The 23,767-nt window shown below is 40.7% G+C and overlaps 1 protein-coding gene across 1 annotated transcript in view; it reads left to right on the top strand.

Moving 5' to 3' along the window:
• The window catches only part of St18 (ST18 C2H2C-type zinc finger transcription factor), a 331,712-nt gene that overhangs the window by 840 nt on the left and 307,105 nt on the right, over nt 1–23,767 (top strand). The gene's annotated exons all lie outside the window — the stretch shown is intronic.

The raw sequence follows: 23,767 nt of genomic DNA, 5'->3' as shown, positions 1-23,767 counted from the left end.
AGTATAGAACACCAGCATTAGAACAAGATTTCTTCTGTCGTGTGGGTTGAAATGAAGCTGTTGATTCTCAGGACTGTGTCAGGTCTGAGTCGTGGACTGTTGAAGCTAGTCAGCTCCAAGCAGAAGAGAATGGGGAACAAGGCCCAAGCCCACAGCAGGTGTTTCCACAGAAAAGAATTTCTGATTTCTGACTGCATACAATATAGAGCCTTGCTCTTTCCAATTAATTCATATAAATTGATGTCAGATTAACTGGCATAGTCCCTCAGATCAACTCAGATGACTACTGCAGGAAGAAGTGATTCTCCTGAACCCTTACTCATATACCTAGGAGAAGAATGGAGACTGTCCAGGAAAATTAATGCCACCTTAGGTAAATTCACAACATACGGACTTCTTACTGATTTGTATAAAGCCAAGCTCCTTAGATGGCATATTATCTTTAGTTTGTAACTGTGGAAGTCTTCTGAAAAGAGCAGCATCTCAAACATGAAGTAAAACTAAAATTAAAAATCTCAAACTAAAAAAGCTTATGCTGATTCTTTACATTTTAAACACTGAAGCTCTATCCTCCATATTTGCACATTTATGTACGAGAAGTAAGAAGGGTAGTCCTTGAATAACACCAATAACACTGGTGATGAAACGGGTTAGAGATGTGGGAGGGTGGAGGATTTTCCATAATGTATTTCTAGAAGAATAACAGCAGAGGGCAGCTTAGAGCAATAGAACTCTAAAAAAGTTTCCAACCAGTTATCAGGAAAACAAAACTAACCAACCAACCAACCAAACAAACAAACAAACAAATAAAAATATGTAAAATAAACATCTGCTTAAAATCTGTCCTTTCAGAGGGTGCCCTTTCATTAAACTATAAATTTCTAAAGTAATGAAACACCAAGCCTGACGGTCCCTCAGTGGGCATTTTGCTGTGCAAATCTTGTGGTACAGGGACATAGTGAATTTCCTGAAGCCCCCTTTACATTTTGATCTATCTTTACGTCTACCGAGTGTTAAACAATAGGATCTTGCAAGCATAGTGCTCTGGTATTGAGCTGCATCCACAAGCAGTTGAATTTCTATTTTCTTTTTTGTTTATTTGCGTTACAGGAGTCTAAATGAACTCTACATGAACTCTAATACTAGTAATGTGTACAAATTCTTATAATGCAGCTTTTTAGGGTTACTTTAGAAAAAGTAACAAATTCAAATTCATGGAGGAATCTCTTCTCAGAATATATTTTGGGGCAAAATGTGGATTAGGACAGTTTTCCTATCACAGGCATGTTTCCTCGATAGAACATGACAGCTCATTGTCCTATGTAAAATATTTTTCTCATCAGAATTGCTACAGTGAATATCAAGGCACATTTAACCAACATTGGGACATATGTTTTTGTATTGGAAATCTGAGAAGTAATCACACTCTACACACTTCACACTAGTCTACACTCTAGACCAGAGTCTTGGAAAGACTTGGGAAAGTTCTATGTGAAACCTTTATGTTTTGTTGTAAGGTTACTATAAACCTCTGGGTTAGTGCATAAATATTTAGGAAATTGAAATGCCTTTATCCTGAATGCTGGAAGTTGGCATTTAGGGTTATCATTCTTTTAGGCTAATTAAGAGATTATGCAATCTTTTTCTCTTTTCAAAAGTTTAGTTCTGAGAGCATAACACATTAAGAGTGCTGCTCCCTTTCACACAATTTGCTTGCTTGGTTTTACCTTCTATATTACTTTGGCCCATATTGACTTAAGATATTTGACATATCAAATATTGTTGCTTTCAAAGGTTTCCCAGGCAACTGTAACAATTCATCTGGCTTCCATCAAAAGTGCCCTTGAACTTGCCTCTCATTTTCCTTGTATATTGTAACATGTGCTAAAGGAAAAATACCAGAGACTTCATGTACCAGGTTACTATGCATAATTTGGTGAAGAGAAGGATGGATTTCATGTAAATTACTTATAGATTGACAAGCCTTCAGTTTCCTGGCTCCTTTTTTGTTGAAAAAGTGGTAGAGAAAGGTCCCATACTCTTAGTTGGGTTTGGTTTTTACAGTTCCTAGGCTGACTCTTGAGTGTTCAGATGGTAATCTGTGCCCTAGGTCACTACAGTGCTACACTGGGATTGACCTGATGTCTTAGACACTGTTCTATTGCTGTGAAGAGACACCAAGACCAAGGAAACTCATAAAGAAAAACATTTAATTGGGATTGGCTTATACTCTTAGGAGTTCAGTCCATTATCCTCATTGCAGGAATCATGGAAGCATGCAGGCAGACATGGTGCTGGAGAAGTCTATTATGTAACCATTAGCAGAAAGGTAGCTTTACTGTACACAGCTAGATGAGGAGGAAGGTTATTATATGTAGTGGAACAAGGAAGCAAGTTTAGCTAATTTTGGTGGCAGGTCTCTGGAGAACAGTCTACAGCTGTAAACATTGGGAGGAAGGATTCAACATTTTTGAACGCACTGTGTCAACATCCATATATAGACTGGGAAAGCTTTGCTATTTGCACAGGTCTGAAGTATTGAGATGGTTAACATGGCTGCCTTCCCATCAAATAGTATGCACTCACTCCAGACTTTTTCTTATTGCCACATTGGGATGGAGCTCTCTGGCTCACAAGGGATTTCTCAGCCCCATATTTCTGAGTGAAATTTTTCCTCTGTGCTTAGCTGGCTCTCATCTGCTGATCCTTGAGTTCCAGACCTTATTCTTGTGTAGCTTGTCATGAAATCAGCAGCAGAGTCTCATCCCATTGTGCTCAAAGGAAAGCACTGTGATCACCTCAGGAGCTCTTAAAGTCAAGAAGGAGAAAGTTTGTTGATCCTGTGGTAGCTGCTGCTGCTCTTCCTCCTCCCATGTTATATTGCATTTTCTTTAAAATAAGGAACATCACCTCATCCAATGGGACAGTACTTCACCTTCATTTTTTTATCTTTTAATTTACTTTAGCTGTTGTCTTCAAAGCTGGTTGTATAGTTCCCATACTAGTATATTTAATCTTCAGATCTCACAGTAGAACTCTTTAATGGAACAAATTGCTTTTCTAAGGCCAGAGATCTGTAAGAGTCTCCCAGTCAATGCCACATTGAATCAGTTTTCTGAGAACTCTCTTGATTATTTGGAGAGTGCCGGAAAGGACAGCTATCTTGTTCCAGTCCTCTTCTGTCCTTCCCACCCTTTCTCCTGTATTTTATATTTCGTTGCTTTTAGTGTATGTATGGGTACTTAGACATTTTATTGAACTGTATCTAAGCAGATTTTTGAAAGTCTTTTATGGACCTGCGTGGTATTTTAATAAGGACCTTTCTATGTGTAAAGGAAAGAATGTATGATGTGGCCCATGAATTAGTGTCATTCAGTTCTTATCTTTTATGGGCTTGTGGTGACTGCTTCAAGTAATCCTTGGTTTGTTAAAATTGACAAAGATAAATAAACCTTTAGAGTAGGAAATGGAGTTTTCAGGATGTGAAATAATCAATTTGAATAAATATTTGCTATTTGTTTTCATAAAAGTTTTAATCCTAACAGAGAACTCTGTCCAGAAAAAAGGATGTAGCAGGATCAGTGAAACAGGTGGTATGAGTCACAGAGCTGCTGTCATTGAGCGGATGCGGTGTGCCTTGGCAGCGACTGTGCAACACACAGGTAGTTTTAGAATTTCTTAAGCACAAATCCAGCTGGAAAGTTCTTAATTAAATGGATGTGTTTTGACCATTTGTAACCTATTTGTGTATTCAAAGCACTGATGTTAAGTTTTGGCACCTAAGTCACAGTTTATAAACCTCAGAGAGGTATATGGCTCCCGATATGTGGACAGTTATTCCCGAGCCAGGGGATTTTGTGCAAAGCTAATTTGTATAATAGAGAATCAGTTTTTCATTGTAGCAGTTTGCTATCATGTTTCAATAACTGAATGAACATTCTGAATTAATAAGCATAACGTTTGTGTAAGCTAAAGACTAGTCTAAGCTCTGCCTTTGTTGGGGGAGCCTTAAACAAATGCTCTCCCCACCCCCATCAGCTTGTTCCAAAAGCATAAACACCATCATGAGCTTGTTCCAAGCAGGAACATTAGACTAGTTAACATAGTAACTGGCTCTAAGCAAAGTGACTTGAATATGCTGTTTTCAATTGGAGAATTGGAATGAATTATTTTCTTTTTTATATGTAGATACTTAAACTATCATATAGAAAAAGTTTGACATTACAGTCAGTAGGATTTGCAATTTGTTTTTTATCTACAGCTCTAGTTAAACTGGTACCAGATGATTGGTATTTATTCCTTGAAAAAAATGCTCAGTGCACTAAGAAGAAACGGTAGCTGGTGACAGAGGATTGGCTCACTGTCTTTCTCTGCAGTTCTGCATTGTCTCTTGTTCCAGTTCATTCATATACACAGTGCTACAGTGCTGGGTTGTAAGATCTTGTCTTATTCTGCTGCCATTTCTTCCTTGTTTCTTTCCTTTTTGCATCACCTGCTTTTTCATAAATGTTGTGAAAAGGATGGTGTGAAACCAGAAAAAGACACTGGGCATGTATGCTCTCCGGCCTGGGAAGTGCTGCTCTGCCCAGCTTCAGTCCATCCATTCCTTCTTGCAAGTAGTGTGCAAGTAGTTCTTGGAGTCAAGCCTAGTCTCAACGCTCTGAATGTGCTGTCTTATTTCATCATCTCCAGAATCCTTATAGGCAGTAGTGCTTGCTTCTGTTGTACAGATGAAGAAACTCAGTTTTCTTGAGAGAAGGAAGGAAGAATGTCCAAGAACATGTCTGTATTCAGGATCTAAACAGCGAGCCTCGGCTGCCTGCTTCACTATTTTAACTACCTGGTTTTAGTACATCTGTGTTAGTACTGACGATTCAGCCATGTTATCAGTCTACTCCACAGGGCACCCTCCACCCATTATCCATCCCCTCTTCATTCTACCCTCCCTCCCTCTTTTTCGAGCTGGTGGTGACTTCCATCCTATAAGATGTGTATTTTAACTCCCAATTATGAGTGAGGACATGTGGTGTTTGTTTTCTGTGTTTGATTTATTTTACTTAACATAATGTCCTGCAATACCTTTTAATTGAGAATATTTCCTTACTCTTCTTCTCTTGTGACCCTATTGGCCTTGAAAGTTAAAATTTGCAAAATTTTCTTCTGCTTGGGAATGTCATGATCTGGTTTATGGCATTCCTGTTTTGATTTGGAATGTCAGTAATGGTGCTGGTGCTGGAGTTTCTGTTTTGCACAACTTCAGGAAGGACTGATTTGATCATGATTGTGGTTTGGCTGTTAAGACCACATCTGCTGTATTTCTTTGTTACAGAACAAACATATTAACATCGTTTAGGGAGATAGTCTCAGAATATGTATGTTATATTTTACCTGTTTTTATCTTATCAGTTTAAATATGCATTGATGATTCTTGTCAGAATCTTTTGTTATTTTGGTTGTCAAATGCTGGTGCCTGTTTTTTTCCAAGCTCCAATGTTGACAGATTCTAGTCTTTGTTGAAAGAGAAGTCTATAGCATCTAGTCTTTATCCTATTCTGTGGGTTTTACTATTAGTCTGAGAATATTCAAAAATGTCATACAACCCCTTACTTGATTTTCACAGCATGCTCAGTAGGTAGATATTACCCAAAGTCTGTATCTGGAAAAAAAAAGAATAGCAAACAAAATCAAAGCAAATCACACTAAAAGAACAACGAGCAAAGCAGTAAAATTTCCAGGAAGGATATTTTTATTTTTTGAAGGATATTTTTTAAATTATGTTTTAAAATATTGATGGTACCTCCAGTAATACAATAAAGTTTAATAATTATAAAAAGATCCAAAAGTCAGTGAACAATGATATACAATATTGTAGCTGAATTTTTAAAATTTGACAATAGTTTAAATAGGAGAGACACAATCTTCCTCTTTTCTTTAATGTTGATGTAGTTGAACGCTACCTTGAAGATGTAATGGCAGTCTCCCCAGCTTTGGGAGAAGCCTGAAAGATTGGGCAAAGCCCTGAAGGTCCAAAGCTCATTGCTTTCTCTACACTGAAAAGAGTGGAAGGGAACTAGGAAGATCAGAATAATAAATGTAACATCCACTTTAGAAGGCTATGGCGATTTAGCAGAATGGGCTGCAAAAGAAAATGAGACAATTTGTAGGGAGAATGAGCTCAGGGGACAAGGAATGCAAAGGTCTTTGGAGAATTCCTCCTCTGGAGCAATGAGGGACTTAGGACTGGAGCACTCTATTATTCTTTCCTCACCCACAAGGAGGGAGCTGTGTAACTCTTAGCAGGGAACTTGAAATTGTATCACAAAGGAGCTATGGAGCAGCTATGTCTTGTAGCTTTGATAATCTATGGGAAAGAGCCAGGCTGTCTTTAAGGATGTAGATCAGACTTAGGGTTTTAAAATAAAGACATAAACTAAACCTACACAAAACCTGACTAATTGCTCCTACTGGACAGTGCTCATTGGTGTTAGGCCAAAAGAGATGACCCACACTCTTGTTTACAGTAAGAGAGTGGCAAGAACTCAGGAAGAAGGAAACTCTGGAGGGAAAGAAACTCCTATGTTTGTTTTTTTGTTTTTGTTTTTGTTTTTGTTTTGTCCCCTCACCCAAAAATCAGGATTCCCTCAAACCTGGTATAACTGTTCTCTATAGCAAAAAGCTTGCAAAAGTCTCCAGCAACCCCTACATGTAGTCTTTACAACTGGAAACACCTATAATTCTCACACTTGAGCCCAACTTATAGACTACCAGGAGTTGACACATTGCAGTACTCAGGCGAGGGAGTCCCACATTGTGTCATACTCTAACTTATGTCCTACAGGCTATTACTGCTAGAGCATGCACATCTTGTTGGACCACTGAGGCTGTCTCATACCCCACATCCCGGTTGCTACTGTATTTTATTTAACATTAGCTAAATAGAACCTGGCTCCAGTAGATCTGCTATAGCCTTTATGGCACCTGAACCAGTGTAATTCCTGACTCTCCAGGAATGAGGGCTGTTCCTAGGAGGACAGTCATGATCTTGGCACCCACATGCATAATATACCCTGTCCCTGATTAGCAGGAGCTCCACACAGCAGAACAGTTACACCCTTAGTACCTGAGAGACTCTGTTGCCATGCCCTCTTGGCTGATCTGTGACATACCACTCACTAGGCCAAACATCTGTAGCGCCCCATCTTTGTAGATCTGGGATCAAAGCAGCTGAGGTCAGAAGCCCTCATTTCATTTCTCCCAAACCCCTAGGATCTAAGTCATAAGTGCAATGTACATTTCTGGGCCCAAACTACTGCATCTCCTCTTATAGTATTGTAAGGTATCATTCTGGCCCATCAGCCCCAGAGAGGAAGACATAGCAGCTACTGTCACAGGGGCAGCAATAGTTAGCCTAAGGCCCAGCCTGAAGTGGGAACTGAAGCTTCTCAAATCTATCTTCCACCATGTCCATGAGTACTTCTTCATAGCCAGTGCTCGCTTGGAGGAAATGAGGTATGAGTTCCTGCTGGCTGGGGTGAGAGGGACTGAAACCAGGTCAGCACCCTGACTGCATCTTCCTTCATATGCTGTGGGATTCATTCATATCTGTTGCCGCATCACAGAATTACAACTTGTTGTGCCCTCCACCTGCTCAGTGGAATCTGATGGCTCTAACTTGTTTGCTGTCTTGGAGTAACAACTTGAGTTATCATCTGGCAGCAGGCAGGCTGAGCTGATGGCTAAAGTTGTACAGAATCTGATATAGGGCTGGTCCAGAAGAAGTGGTTAATAATATATTATTTGGGTATTGTACATCTACCTCTCTGTGTTTCCCTCAAGAGGGCCTCTATAGAAGGCAGAGTGGTTGGGGATAGTTCCTATCCTAAAGTCAGTTTGCTAACTTCTTATACTAGCTTGGTTGTGGTAGTTTGAATATGCTTTCCCCAGGGATTGGCACTATAAGGAGGTGTGGCCTTGTTGAAGGAAGTGTGCCACTGTGGGGGTCGGCTTTAAGACTCTCCTCCTAGCTGCCTGAGGACAGTCTGCTGCTGGCTTCTTTGGGTGAAAATGTAGAACTCTCTGCTCCCCCCAGTACCATGCCTGCCTGGATGCTGCTGTGTTTCCTGCCATGATGATAATGGACTGAAACTCTGAACCTGTAAGTCAGCCTCAGTTAAATGTCCTCTATAAGAGTTGTCTTGGTCATGGTGTCTTTTCACAGCAGTAAAACCCCAACTAAGACACCGGCTATAGTGGCAACTGCCCACAAACAAGCTAGCTAACTGGCAGAAACAGAATCAAGACAAATTCCAACTGTCCAGTGTCAGGGATCCATTCATGATCTGGACTCCTCCAAAGGCCAGGGTCATTTTTCTAGCTCGGCCTATCTTTTCATCTTTTCATCTAGGCTCTGGCTGACTTAACTCTACTGCTACTGCTATTCTTGCTAGTCATCCTATTGTACTGGGGTTTTCTACTGCAACTAGACTACACTTTCACCACTAGTCTCTCATGGTTTTCTTCATGGTGTCAAGCCTCAACTTCTTTGCATGACACCTTCAGTCCTAGGCCTTCAGCTGCCACTGAGGTTGTACCTCCACTAATGGCCCTTCTTGGCTCTCACAGTGCCAAGAATCAGCCATTCTTCATGACCCCTTCATGCCTTCCAAAACAGTCCACCTGGTGACTCTTACATACTACCAAGTTTGGCTACTAGCACAATGTCTATCTCTGGAACACAGCTTCTTTGTGCTCTCATAAAATACTTCCCAGATGAATTTACCCCAATAATATAGGTTTCTTCTTAATCACTGCTAATTTTTAGTTCCAGCTGATCAGTATCAATTGTCCAAATAATTCCTTCTGTTCTTGACTCTAAAGCCAGAGCCACATGGTCAAAGCTGCCTAGTTCAAAGCAAGTTCTGCTGCTTGATGGGACTGGAATGTGGCCTTCTTATTCTATTATATCTTTACCAGTTTTTATGTTTTTGATGATTTACTTTATTGATGAAGCTTGGCTGTCCTGGAATTTGCTCGGTAGTCTGACTTGAACTCTGCATGTTTCTGTCTCCTGAGTGCTGGGATTAAAGGTATTTTCCACCATGCCTGGACCTAAGCATTTCTTTAATTCCCTTTTCACAAGATCTTTTTTTTTTAAGCATGGCCACTATACCTCAAGATCCAGATCAAAAGCAAAAAGCATGTACCATTCCATATCCAAGTGTGGATCACAGGTATGTCCTCTATTTCTGGATTGTGGTTCATTTCAGATATAGTCAAGTTGGTTATCATAAACAGCCATCACAAATCCCTTGTCAATTTGATTCACAAATCATAGCCCCTTATATCTAAATAAAAACAATAACCAGGTCATAATAATGCCTAACATGATATAGCTATCCCTTGTTCAACTGTAAGTGAATGCATAAACAATAAGGTTAGATGGATGAGATCTTGCCTTGAAGTCACCATTCTCTTATTTCAACTTAATATCCTTTAACAGAGAATTTAGCTCCATTCCACTTCCTGGTGCCATTTAATCTTTGAACTATACTATATTTTTCCCTTTTCAGTTTTCTACATGTGATCAAAGGCTCTTCATAAGAGCAAACCACAGGACAGAGTCTATGATAGACTATTTTGAGATTTTCATTTTCCATGCAATTAATCTAAATATCTTCACGTTAGTCTTGGGCAGACTCTTTGGACAAGGGCAAAAGCCCTTATTCTTACCAAAGTATAACAAGAATAGTTTATAGTGTGTATTGTTTAGGAGGCATCTGGAATACCCCTGACAAACAATTCTAGAAGATCTCCCACCTGGCACTCAGAATTTTATTTGGCAACCTGTGGTCTGGAAGGAATAGGAACATTACTCCTCATGGAGGTTAGCCACAGTTTAATGTATATGTGTCTGTCTGTCGGTCTGTCTTCTGTCTGTCTGTCTGTCTGCCTGCCTGCCTGCCTGCCTGTCTTAGGGTTTCTATTGCCGTGCCTAGACACCATGACCATGACAACTCTTATAAAGGAAAGCATTTAATTAGGGTTGGCTTACAGCTCTGAAGTTTAGTCCATTACCATCACAGCAGGAAGCATGGTGGCACATAGGCAGACATGATCCTGGAGAAGTAGCTGAGAGTTCTTTATCTAGATTGGCTGGCAACACAGAAAGAGAGAGGGGAGTTGGGAGGGAGAGGGAGAGAGAGGGAGAGAGAGGGAGAGAGAGAGACTGGGCCTGACTTGGGCATTTAAAAATCCCAAAACCCACCCCCAGTGACACATTTCCCCTCCGACAAAGCCAAACCTACCCCAACAAGAATACAAATACTCTTCAGATCTCTAATTCTTTTTAACATAATTCTGTCTGGAACTGGTTCCATACCCAGTCTGCAGCTTTTGTTGGCAGGTATCCTACAGTCTGGTATTTTGAATATCTTGCAGTTTCCAAGGCAATCAGGCTTTACCTTCACAGCTTCATACAATGGCCTCTCTGGGCCTTCCTGCAGAGATACCCTTGTTATATGACTGGCCCCAGTTGTTTTTCTTAGCCATGGAGTAGGATTCTATAACTCCTTTCTTGTATCCTTAACTCTAAAGCCAGAACCATGGGGTCAGAGCTGCCGAGTTTGGCTTGCTGGGCCTGGACTATGGCTCCCTCATTTAAATATATTTTCATCAGCTTTCTGTTTTTGATGGTTTCCTTTACTGCTAAAGCTTGGTTGTTCTGGCACTCTCTCTGTAGACCAGCATGGCCTTAAACTCAGAAATTTACATGCTTCTGGCTCCCAATTGCTGGAATTAAAGGCAAGTGTCACCAAGCTTGGCCCTAAGTTTTTCTTTTTTTCATGAGTTAGAAGCTTGGTTAGGTGAGGCCTTACTCTGAGGCTAGCACGTTCTGTCTTCCATTTAGTTTCTGGCTTTTCTTTAATCTGGTTATCTTCTTCAACCTAGGCTTTAGCTCCATTCTACTTCCTGGTGCTCCTTTATCTCCTCAGGCTGTACATTTTGTATTCTTACTTGCTCAACTTTGTCCTTCTCTTTATCATTCTTCATAAGGATAGCTGTGAATAACAAAGCAAGACATTCAATACTACAAAGTCTGAAAGCCTCCTTTGCCAAAGCTCTTAATCGAAAACTCTTCAATTTAGCCTCTGGCAGATTTGGGGGACAAGGCAAGAAAGCGACCACATTCTTAGCCAAAATATCACAGTCTAATATATACATATAGTCTATAGGCCACATACTAATATTTTTATTTATTTATTTATTATCAAACCTCTTGAACACTCATAGTTCAAGTCACCCTCACTACCATTACCTTCCAAGATCCTACTTATATGTCACATCAAGCCCTGCTTAAAGTATCCAGTTGATTTTCTAATTTGAATTCCCCCAAATAAAAGCATGGTTCAGCTTATCATAGTAGTACCCCAGTACCTGGTACCAACTCTTTCTTAGGTTTCAGTTGCTGTGAATAGACACCATGACCATGGCAACACTTATAAAGGAAAACATTTAATTGGGTCTGGCCTTCAGTTTAGAGGTTTATTCTATTATGTTTGTGGCTGAAAACATGGCAGCATGCAGGCAGACATGGTCCTGAAGAGTTAGCTCAAAGAGTTCTACATCTGAATTGACAGGCAGCAGGAAGAAAGAGAGACACTTGGACACTTAAAGCCCCAAAGCCCACCCCGTGATACACTTCCTACAACAAGGCCATACTTATCTCAACAAGAACGTGCAATAGTGCTGCTTCCTAATCACTAAGATTTAAGTATATGAGTCTATTGGAGCCATACCTATTCCATCTACTATGTGTGTGTGTGCATGTAAAAAACTATCTTATAAAATAATGGCTTTCCATATAGTTCTCTCAAACATCCTTAGTGTTGTCCATCCCTCCCCTTTTCCCTACTCTCTGGGATGTTTCTAAACGTTGAAGTTTCAAATCATTGCACGTTCTTGCTACAATCCAGTTCCCAAATCCTTTGAATCTGCCTCGTGGCCACATTATTCACAGAAATGATCCTATTTCTCAGTACCAACTTTCTAGCTGATTATTCTCCTTGTTGTCATGACTGAATATCTGGCAAAAAAAAGGTTAATTTTAGCTCACAGTTCAAGAATGAAATTCCTCATATTGGAGAAGTCATGGCAGCCAGAACCTGAGGAAGCTGATTACATCAGGTTCTCAGTCAGGAAACACAGAGAAATGAATATTTTTGTTCTTTTCATTTACTTATTTATTTTCAAACCAGAACCCCAGTCAACAGTGTTGTTCATATTTCGAGTGGGTCTTCCCACCCCAGTCCAACCTAGAACCCCCAGCCCCAGCCTCAGAGATTCTCAGAGGTTTGTCTTCTATATTATCCTATATCCTGTCAAGTGGACAATATTTACCACCATACCCTTCTTCTGTAGGGTCTGATAACTGCTTGAGTCTTTCTTCCCCCTTGCTTCTTTGGACATCTGTTTGCAGTTATGTCATGCTGCATAAGGAATCTGCTGTCCTGTATGTGTCTGCTCACTGATCCACCATCTCTGGGAGTGAGTGGTGGCTTGTCATACAGTGCTATCCACCACACCCCTTCTCTTCAGGACAAGACTTTGCTTACTAGGTATGAAGAAAACATTTGTGAAATGACATGGAACTTTCATGGGAGAATAAGGGAGGTCCTGAGCGTGGGCCTCTAACACAGGAAAGGGAAGGGTATCTGGCTGAGGCCCTGCCACCTGGTAGGAGGGAAAGATAGTAGCACTGGCCAGCTGGCTAGGCAAGAGACAAAGACAAACTTTGCCTTGCTCACAATGGGCAAAAGGCTGGTCCTGGGTACACACTACACACATCTTTTTTTTTTTTAAATAAATAAAACAGTTGTATTCATGGTGAACTAGCAAGAGGAAGATGCAACAGGTGCCAAAGATGAATAGACATTATTATTCATTTATTAATTGGAAACCAATCCCAGATTTGCTTCTTCCTTTCCTACCACGTGGCTTCTGCTGAGTGTAATTTTTACTTTTTAGTGCTGTCTGCACCTGTGGCCTTTGGACCTACTGTTTATGACAGATGGGCCCGGCTGTGTTTGCACCATTTAGTGGCTTCCCTCCTCCTGCAGCACTCCATGCTGCCATCATTGGCTCAGGCACACTGGGCATGTTTGCTGGTAAAGGTTTGAATCTATTGCTCAGCTTTTGAACTCGTAGTATCCCCTCCTTACATGAAGAGTGGGTTTCTACATCACATGTCATTTTTCCTTCTTGTCAGGTCTCTGTCTCTCAACACATAATGCTCAATTATGAGCAGATCAGAAGGATGTTGAAATAAGATGAATGGTTGAAGTTCTCAGTAGCTGCTTTTAAGAAGGATTAGATATATCTTGTACCTGGATGTATGGAAAAGGAAAAATTTGTTTTATGTCTCGAAAGACAGATACGTTTTTAATCTGTGCACTTTGGACTTTCTTAGGGAGATTTACCTGCTGGCTTTATTTATTTTTACCTTAACAGATGTTAACTCAGATTTTAGATCAGCACAAAGTAAATGTTTGCCTAATAGAGGTAATAATGATGATGTTTCATCTTGAAGCTATGTCAATCTGGAGAAACAAACTCCACACCAGAGTCAGAACAGTACCTCTACAGTTTTTTGTAAAGATGTATGTATGTATGTATGTATGTATGTATGTATGTATGTATGTATGTATGTATGTATACGGCGTGCTTCCTGTGTGTATGCTTGCATACCAGAAGAGGGCACCAGATCTCATTATAGATAGTTATGGGCCACTATGTGGTTGCTGGGAACCGAACTCAGGACCTTTGGAAGAGCAGCCAGTGCTTTTAACCACTGAGCCATCTCTCCAGCCCCAACCCTTCCACTTTTAACCTGATTCCTCAACAAATGTCAGGATCATGTGCTCATTGCTAACTGGTCATTTAGAACCCACTTTTAGTCAACCAGCTGAGAACATTTTATATTGATATGCTTAAATGTTTATTTAAATATTTTGATATTGTTGAAGTAAATGCACAGAGAAGTGGTGAGTGCTAGCCTTAGTATATATATATATATTTACTGAGAATATATATACTGAGAATCTGGGTGCATGTTCATAATTGTTGGCTTCCCTGTTGCCAGCTATACTACTGCCCCAGGGTACCACATAGATGAAGAAAGGCAGGCTACTTCTATGCAGTGGGAAGGCATGTGGACAAGAGTGAGAAGCGATAGAGCTCTTCAGAGTGAGGATCTTAATGGCTCTGCAGGCCTTCATGATACAGAAAAGTCCCTTAAGAACCAGCTAAGCTAAGGTTAGCCTCAATCCCCTTCTAGTACATTCATTATGCACACAGATCAAGGGGAACTACTGGGATTCCATGGCTGTTCTGCTGATATTCAGATGCATAATAAATACAGCAGCCTGCTCTTCTCTCCATGTCTAGTATGAGTGGAATTAGAACACACAAATTACTGAGTAATGCTTAAAACCTTAAGGGAGAACTCAAGGTGTGGATGGTGCATGCATCAATGTGCATTGAAACCACCACCAATGGATGTTTTCTTCCTTGCCCACGTTCTTTCAGCATCCTTATAGTCCATTGTGCAGAGAACCTCATTGAAGCCATCTCTGGAATAGATAATGCCCAGTCTAAGGAATACAATGCTTTTTGTTAGACTAATGTGTTCCTCACGAAACTCTCTGTACTATCTCCTCTCTTTCCTGTGAATTCTTACTAACAACATGCTCCAAAGGTAGAATCTTTTGTGGAGACTCCAAGTGTTTCTCATTTCTCCCAAGTGATGTCTAGACTCTGCAGATGCCTTCGAGTACCTAAAAATGGGACCTGAGCCACTGTCTCCATTTCTAAACTTGTCTTCTCTAACTTTCTATTTGCTGTTTATATAGGTTACTTTTGCAACACTGTGATAAACACCATACCAAGGCGATTCATAGTGGAAGGGTTTATTTGGGTTTATAGTTCCAGAAGGATAAGGCTCCCTCACTGTCACAGCAAGGAAGCTTGACAATGGACAGGCATAGCCCCTGGGGCAGCTGTGAGCTAAGAGCCCACATCTCAAACCACAAAGAGGAAAGAGAAAGAGAAAGAGTGAATGTGAAATGGTGAGAATTTTCAAAGCCTTAAAGGCCTCTCCACCTAGCAATGCACTTCAACTAGAAAGCCATATCTTCTAAGCCTCCCCAAACAGAATCACTAGTTGGGGAAGAAGTATTCAAATGCTCAACCACACACTGTCTTTGATGTCTTTCTATGGGTTTGCTAGCCAGATACTTTTGGGGACTGCAGTATAGTCTCTTTACTGTGATTTTCCTGTTCCTATCCATCTAACTTAGTTCCTCTTCTTCAAGTTTCATTAGAGTCAACTTTTGAGTCATTCTCACGTGTGTGTGTGTGTGTGTGTGTGTGTGTGTGTGTGCATGCATGTATGTTTTTTTCTCTTGAACCCTAACATTTCTCTTCCGTGTTACTCATGACATCAGTCAGCTAAGTGCTAATGCACTGTGCAGCACCACCCTCTGGATATCCCAGGCTTCATCACACATAAAAAAACAAAGAGAAACAAAAAAACCTTGTAAAATACTACTGTACGTTTACATGTGGTACATGCTTAAGATGAGAGCTGAGCTATGCAAGACATGGCACCATACCTTGAGAACAGTCGGAGTTTTTAGGAAGGTTTGGGCTAGTGCCCTCCTGTCACAGGTGGAAGAAAACTTCTGAAGTTGGAAGGGAGGAATCAGCAACATCCTTAGTGAGTACAGCTTATGATACATGAAAACTGGGAACCTGAAATCTCAGGTGGGCATGGGTATAGATTTGTGTTTCTATTTGGCGAGACAGAACTAGGCACACTTTATAGTGTTCCCAGCATTTCTCACACAGTATTACACACAAGTGAAGCAAAGTTGCCTTATGTCCTGGATGCTCAGGTTCTCTCTAACATTCCATTTGTATTGGAATAGAATCATGCTCTCAGAATATGTATTACAGCAAAATGTACTGTATCTACAACACTGTTATTTGAATTGGTTCATCAGATTCCCTCATAGGAATGTGCCCTCCTGTAAGGCAAATACTCTGTTCATCTTTTCACAGTCATAGTTCCTCCCTGTGCCTGGCACAGGGGAGGGTCAGTGTGCATTAAGCTAGTAGAAAACATTGTTATGTTTGATCAGCGATCATATAACTTTTACTTAAAACATTTAAAGGTACCTGTGTTAACAGTCTAATTTTTTTAATTTTAGTTATTGAGTGACGATGTAGGGCTCAATAATTGTTTTCTTTTCAAAAGCATTATGGATGGGCCGGTAATTCCAGTAATGGGGAAGCTGAGACAAGAGAATCATGACTTCTAGCCCAGTCTGGCCTAAATTAACCAAAATTTAAAAGTTAGAACCAGAAAAAGATGAAAGAAAAAGATGAAAATGAAACCGTCATAGTTTCTATACCAACACTGCTGCAGAGTCAGAAGGACTTTTCTGGATCCTGGAAAGCATTCTGAAGATAGCCCTCTTACGTTTTACATGACACTAGCCCAAGAAAGCATAGCATTTTGAGTAGTCCTTAAAAGGGATGGCATAAAGAGGAATATGCAAATGGAAACTATGTGTTTTGAAGAGGCCGTCTTCTCCATATAAGCATGGCCTGGAAACACACCACAGTCTTTCAGAACCGCAGTCACAGAAAGAGACAAAGTGTGACAGTCTGGAGTATTAAAGATGGTAACTTTGAGTTTAGTTTGGCCTTAATTCTAGGGTTTTGTTTGGGCAAATCAAACTCATTGAGACCATTGACAAGCTGCCACAGCAAAACTTTCTACTTCAGCCAAGGACCCATGGATGTCGTCCATCATCTGGACTTCCAGAAACAAGAAGAACCATGAGAAGATGCTGAAAATAACTTGGCCAAGAGGGGTAAAACCTACTACTCTATCTGCCATCTGTTCAGTTTTAGAAGTCTGGTTGTTCTTAGTTTATGAACAAAAGAGAAAAATATAAACAGGGAAGATTGAGAAATAAAAGAAAAGAAAGGAGGATGAGAGGAAGAATTTATTTGTAAACCTATGTAAAAACCTCTCATAGAATAATGGTGGGGTCTGGCTTTTTTCTCTTAAAAATTGGAAGGTGATGGTATCTACAGGTTTTTGTTTAGCTAGCACTGTTTGGTTATACTCACCTGGTGAATAAAACACTTGACTCTCAGTTTGTTTTTCTTTTGTGTATGTGTGTTTATTTGAGGAGCAGGAAAAAATGAGACAATAAAATAATAAATTGCCTTTGGATATATAAATGGTTCTGGGGTTTTGGAATTGGTCATTATCGTAGGGTGGTTTCTTTGACTGGCTCATTTGATATAGTCCTAACACAAGTCCCATTAGGAGAATGACTTGAGAGCACTGGTATGTTCAGCTTAATGAAGTATTTGTCTAGTTTGAAAATTCAAACCACCATCCTTCTTGGCCAGGATAATCTGTAGCTACATTCTAAGTATACCCACTGTAAATTTAGCCTCACCCCTCATCAGGGAAACTGCTCTTTGATCATGATGTGACCTTGCAGGGCCCAGTCTCAGTGGATGCACAATAAAACACCTTGTATATCTAATGCTCAGAGAACCTTGCAGAAGAGAGGTAGAAAGATTGTCAGAACCAGAGGATCAGCGAGCTTGTTGTGAGCTTGTGTCTCCTGGTGATATTAAAAGCTACATCCATAAAAATCTGATCAACATGAGTGTTTTTCTGAATATGAGCAGATCAAGGATGACACCAAATAGACATGCCAAGCGGACAGTGGAAAGATCACATGGCTTCAACCCTACACAAAGAATTATAGAGAACTGAGGAATGCTGAGAGCAGGGAAATAGACTTCCCCAGGGAAGATCACACCAACTGGTTATCCACAAAAACATAAATACATGAGTTATTTCATAAAGCCCCATAATTCCCCTTCTTAATTGTTCTGTTACTTTCATTTTTTTAAAATTTAAGATTACTGTATTTCCTTACCAGAGTAACCCACTACTTTTCAAATTGGGCACACATTAAAACTAAAATGGAAATTTTAATTACATGTAGATTTTGAATTATCAATACAGATACCAAGTTACTACACAAAACATCCACAGGAACTTTTTCCATTTTTATTGAATCGTTCACAAACATTTCCTACATCATTCAACACACAACAGAGAAGTGGTACATCGTTTTTCTTCCATTAAACAGTGTGACGCAGTATTCTGGAAAGGTTTCCTAATACTAGAGAAGGACTGAAGGGAGTCCTGCATTTTTCTAAAAAAAATCTGCTTCTCTTTAAAAAGCCAACATTCCTCTGTTTGAAAGGTGTTCAGCATTTGAGGTGTAGTGAAATCTTTGATGCTCACCAGATGTAGTGTTTTAGTTCGTTACAAACAGGGTTTGGGGGAAGGCATGTAAAACTAACAATGATATTTTGAAACAGCAGCAGAGTGATTGACTTTTATTGTTTGTTCATTATTGGTGGTTTAAAAAAATTCCCCACATGTAATTCTTGTGAACACCTTGATTTGTGGTCACTATAATATTGGGAAGGGGAACCAGGAGGAAAGTAACAGTCCACATTTGTTCAGAGCAATGTTCTTAAGATGTAATACTTTTTTGTAAGAACAGTTTTATGATTTTTTATAGCGGTGGTTGTCAATTTTTTAAATCATTTTTATTGTTTTTTATTTTTATTTATTTTTTTAAATTTTTATTGTTTTTAATTTACATTTCAAATATTATTTCGTTTCCCATTTTCCAGTCCATAAACCCCTATCCTCATCTCATCCTCATCCCCCTTCTTCTATGAGGGCGTTCCCCTACCTATCCACCTACCCCTTCTCATCTTCCCACCCTAACATTCCCCTACATTGGGAGGTTGAGCCTTGGTAGGACGAAGGGCTTCTCCTCCCATTGATGCCCAACAAGGCATCCTCTGCTACATATGTAGCTAGGATCATGGGTCAGTCCATGTGTACTCTTTGGATGGTGGTTTATTCCTTGGGAACTCTGGTTGGTTGGTATTGTTGTTCTTATGGGGTTGCAAACCCCTTCAGCTCCTTCAATCCTTTCTCTATCTCCTCCAGTGTGGACCCAGTTCTCAGGTCAATGGTTGGCTGCTAGTATCTGCCTCTGTATTTGTCATGCTCCAGCAGAGCCTCTCAGGAGACAGCTATATCAGGCTCCTGTCAGCATGCACTTCTTGGCATCAGCAATATTGTCTGGGTTTGGTGGCTGATCCCCAGGTGGGTCAGGCTTTGAATGGTCATTCCTTCAGTCTCTGCTCCAGACTTTGTCTTCATATCTCTTCCTATGAATATTTTTGTTCTCCCTTTTAAGAAGGACTGAAGCATCAGCACTTTAGACATCCTTCTTGAGCTTCATGTGGTCTGTGGATAGTATCTGAGCTTTTGGGCTAATATCCACTTATCAGTGAGTGCATACTATGTGTGATTTTTTTTTGTGATTGGATTACCTCACTCAGGATGATATTTTCTAGTTCCATTTATTTGCCTAAACATGAAGTCATTGTTTTTAATAGCTGAGTAGTACTCCGTTGTGTAGATGTACCGCTTTGTCTGCATCCATTCCTCTGTTGAAGGGCATCTGGGTTCTTTCCAGCTTCTGGCTATTATAAATAAGGCTGCTATGAACATAGTGGAGCACGTGTCTTTGTTGTATGTTGGAGCATCATTTGGGTATATGCCCAGGAGTGGTATAGCTGGGTCCCCAGATAGTACTATGTCCAATTTTCTGAAGAACCTCCAGACTGATTTCCAGAATGGTTGTACCAGCTTGCAATCCCACCAACAATGGAGGAGTGTTCCTCTTTCTCCACATCCTCACCAGCATCTGTTGTCACCTGAGTTTTTGACCTTAGCCATTCTGACTGGTGTGAGGTGGAATCTTGGGATTGTTTTGATTTGTGTTTTCCTGATGACTAAGGATGTTGAACATTTCTTTAGGTACTTCTCAGCTGTTAGTTATTCCTCAGTTGAGAATTGTTTAGCTCTGTACCCCATTTTTAATAGGTTTATTTGATTCTCTGGAGTCTAACTTTGTGAGTTCTTTGTATATTTTGGATATGAGCCCTCTATCTGTTGTAGGATTGGTCAAAATCTTTTCCCAATCTGTTGGTTGCTGTTTTGTCCTAATGACAGTGTCCTTTGCCTTACAGAAGCTTTGCAGTTTTATGAAGTCCTGTTTGTCAATTCTTCATCTTAGAGCATAAGCCATTGGTTTTCTGTTCAGTAAAATTTCTCCTGTGCCCATGTGTTTGAGGCTCTTTCCCACTTTCTCTTCTATTACTTTTGTGGAGGTCTTTGATCCACTTGGACTTTACCTTTGTACAAGTAGATAAGAATGAATCCATTTGCATTCAGTTGAACCAGCACCACTTGTTGAAAATGCTATCTTTTTTCCACTGGATGGTTTTAGCTCCTTTGTCAAAGATCAAGTGACCATAGGTTTTGATTTTTAAAACAAGGTTAGTAAGTAGTTTTGGTGATTTTTTTTATTATTATTTTGATTTTGAAATTTTACTTAATCTTTTTTTTAACTCTCCCAGATTTTATTCTCCTCCTGGTACACCCTCTGACTGTTCCACATCCTATACTCCCACACACACCACCTCTCCCCCAGTCTCCACGAAGATGTACACCCCACCACCACCACTAGACCTCCCCATTCTCTGGGGCCTCCAGTCTTTCGAGGGTTAGGTGCATCTTTTCTGACTGAACCCAGACTGGACAGTCCTTTGCTATATATGTTTTGGGGGCCTTGTATCAGCTGGTGTATGCTGCCTGGTTATTGGCCCAGTGACTGAGAGATCTCCTGGGTCCAGGTTAATTGAGACTGCTGGACCTTCTACAGAGTGGTCCTCCTCCTCAGCTTCTTTTGGGTTTACCCTAATTCAATGACAAGGGTACTAGCTTCTGTCCATTTGCTGGGTGTAAATATCTGCATCTGACTCTTTTAGATGCTTATTGAGTCTTTTGGAGGGCAGTCATGGTAGGCCCCTTTTTGTGAGTACTCAGTAATAGTGTCAGGCCTTAGGGCCTCCCCTTGAGCCGGATTCCCCTTTGGGCCTATCACTGGACCTCCTTTTCCTCAGGCTCTTCTCCATTTTTGTCCCTGCAGTTCTTTCTGACAGGAACAATTATGGGTCAGAATTTTGACTCTGGGATGGCAACCCCATCCCTCACTTGATGCCCTGTTTTTCTACTGGACATGGACTCTACAAATTACCACTCCCCATTGTAGGACATTTCTTCTAAAGTTACTTCCTTTGAGTCCTGAGAGTCTCTCGCTTCCTTTGACTCTGGTACATTCTGGAGGATCCCCCCCCACCTCCTACCTCCTGAGGTTTCCTGTTTCCATTCTTTCTGCTGGCTCTCAGGGCTTCAGTCCATTTCCCCCACCCAATACCAGATCATGTTCCCCTCTTACCCTCCCTGTTCCCTTTCTCATTCAGGTCTGTCCCTCCCTCCTCCTTCCTGTGATTGCTTTCTTCTCCCTCCCAAGTGAGATTGAGGTGTCCCTACTTGGGCCCTTCGGCTTGTTAACCTGTTTGAGTTTTGAGTTCTGTGGACTGTACCGTGGGTATTCTTTCTTTCTTTCTTTCTTTCTTTCTTTCTTTCTTTCTTTCTTTCTTTCTTTCTTCCTTCCTTCCTTCCTTCCTTCCTTCCTTCCTTCCCTCCTTCCATCTCTCTCTCTCTCTCTCTCTCTCTCTCTCTTTCTTTTTGGCTAATATCCACTTATGGAGTACATACCATGCATGTCCTTTTGGGTCTGAGTTACATCACTCAAAATGATGTTTTTCTAGTCCCATCCATTTGCCTGGAAAACTCAGGATTGCCTCGTTCTTAATAGCTGAGTAGTACTCCATTGTGTAAATGAACCACATTTTCTGTATCCATTCTTCTGTTTATGGAACATCTGGGTTGTTTCCAGCTTCTGGTTATCACAGGTAAGGCTGCTATCAGCATAGTGGAGCAAATACATGCCCCTGTGGCATGGCGGGGCATCTTTTGGGTATATCCCCAAGAGTAGGTCTTTAGGTATTTCCAGTTTTCTGAGGAGTCTCCAGACTGGTTTCCAGGGTGGTTTTAGCCATTTGCAATCCCACCAGCAGCTCATGTTATGCTTTACATTTTTAATGGGCTTATTACAGGCAGCTGACTTGGAGCTGAGCAAGTTTGATAATAGTTACAAGAAGTAATTATTGGATGTGTGAAAGTAAAGACAGGTAAACTGCATTATGGAAAGAAAGTCCTCAAAGGGCCTCTACCAAAGAATTATAGGCATGTAGTGCCATGCCGTTCTCAACATATACTTTAAATAATGTATATAAAGTATAAAGTATTTAAAGTATATGTTGAGAACAGGGCATGGCACTACATGCCTATAATTCTAGTATTCATGAGATCAATGAAGTATGATTACTACAAGTTTGAGACCAGGAGCCTGGGCCACATAGTGATGTCAAGGTCAGACTAAACTAGTAGTGAACAACAAATGAACAAACAAACACCCTTCTCCCATGTGCTACCAAAAAACCCAGCCAACCAAATTTAAAAAGTTCAATTAGACTGCACAAAATTTGGGGCAGACTGTTGAAGGACAGATGATGAATGCCAGTTTGGACGGAAGGAAGCTTTGAAATTAAACGTAGCTATGAAATATAATTGCTGGATTCTGAGTATAGGCTGGGTTTTGTGTGTGCTTGAATGTGTGTGTGTCTGGCATTGTGTATTTGTCTGAGTATGTGAATTCATTGTATGTGAACGAGGCGAGCCAGGCACAGTGGGGAATGAAATGGGGAAACAGATAAGGGGTGAGGCTGGGAAGAGAGTCTGGAGCCAGGTCACAGCGTTCTCTGACAGCGATCTCTCTCACATTCGTCTGCTGCACAGTAGACATAAGGGTAGACATGTCCAGACGACACCTGGGAATTGTACTGCTAAAATCAGGCTTCTCCTTTGTTTTGTTTTCACAAAAAATGAACACAGACAAGCATTGCTTGCCTGAGTGTAAGCACGGCTGCTCTGCCTGTGTGCAAGGCATGGCACTGTGCTCCTATTCGATACTTCCAGATTCCCGACCAGCTCAAGCCTGGGCTGGATTGGGGCTGAAGAGATTCTGAGGATGTCATGGAGGCATTTCTGTTTTTAAATGTGCTGGCCTCCGGTTTGGTAGTGTAGAGGAAGACAGCACAGGCTTTAGCATGTTAGGGGTTAGTAGAAAGAGCTTTCTGCTGGACAGGTGACAGATTGTGTGGTCTAGGCCTCCTCCCCAGAAGCCAGCTGCTTTCTCACAGGTTGTCCATCTCCCAAGGGTACATGTCCTCCCAGAGCCGTGTTGTCTTGACTGAACCCTATTTTTTGTATTTTAGGAGTCTGACAGTTTTTAGGTTTCCCTTTTATAAGTATATCTGCCTGGATTTCCTTACAGCTCTGTCCATCAGCCTCCCCAAAGCAACTCCCCTCCTTCTTGCTGTTCACTGTTTGATTGACTGTACTCCACATTTGTTTTCACTCTGTGTGAAAATCCCCCTACTTTTCTTTCCTTTCATCTCTGTTCTTCCTCTCCTTCATGTCTTTTGGACAACATGTTTTTGTCTCATGGTTCCAACCAAGTAAGCTCTTCATCTGTTCAAATACAAAATAGGAAAAAAGAAAGAAAAAAAGAAAACGCCTTGAGCCAAGGAAGAACAAATCACTTGCCTTAAG

The sequence above is a fragment of the Rattus norvegicus genome, chromosome 5, assembly GCF_036323735.1.
Source record: "Rattus norvegicus strain BN/NHsdMcwi chromosome 5, GRCr8, whole genome shotgun sequence".
Lineage (NCBI taxonomy): Eukaryota > Metazoa > Chordata > Mammalia > Rodentia > Muridae > Rattus > Rattus norvegicus.
This window is presented reverse-complemented; position numbering and strand designations above follow the sequence as displayed.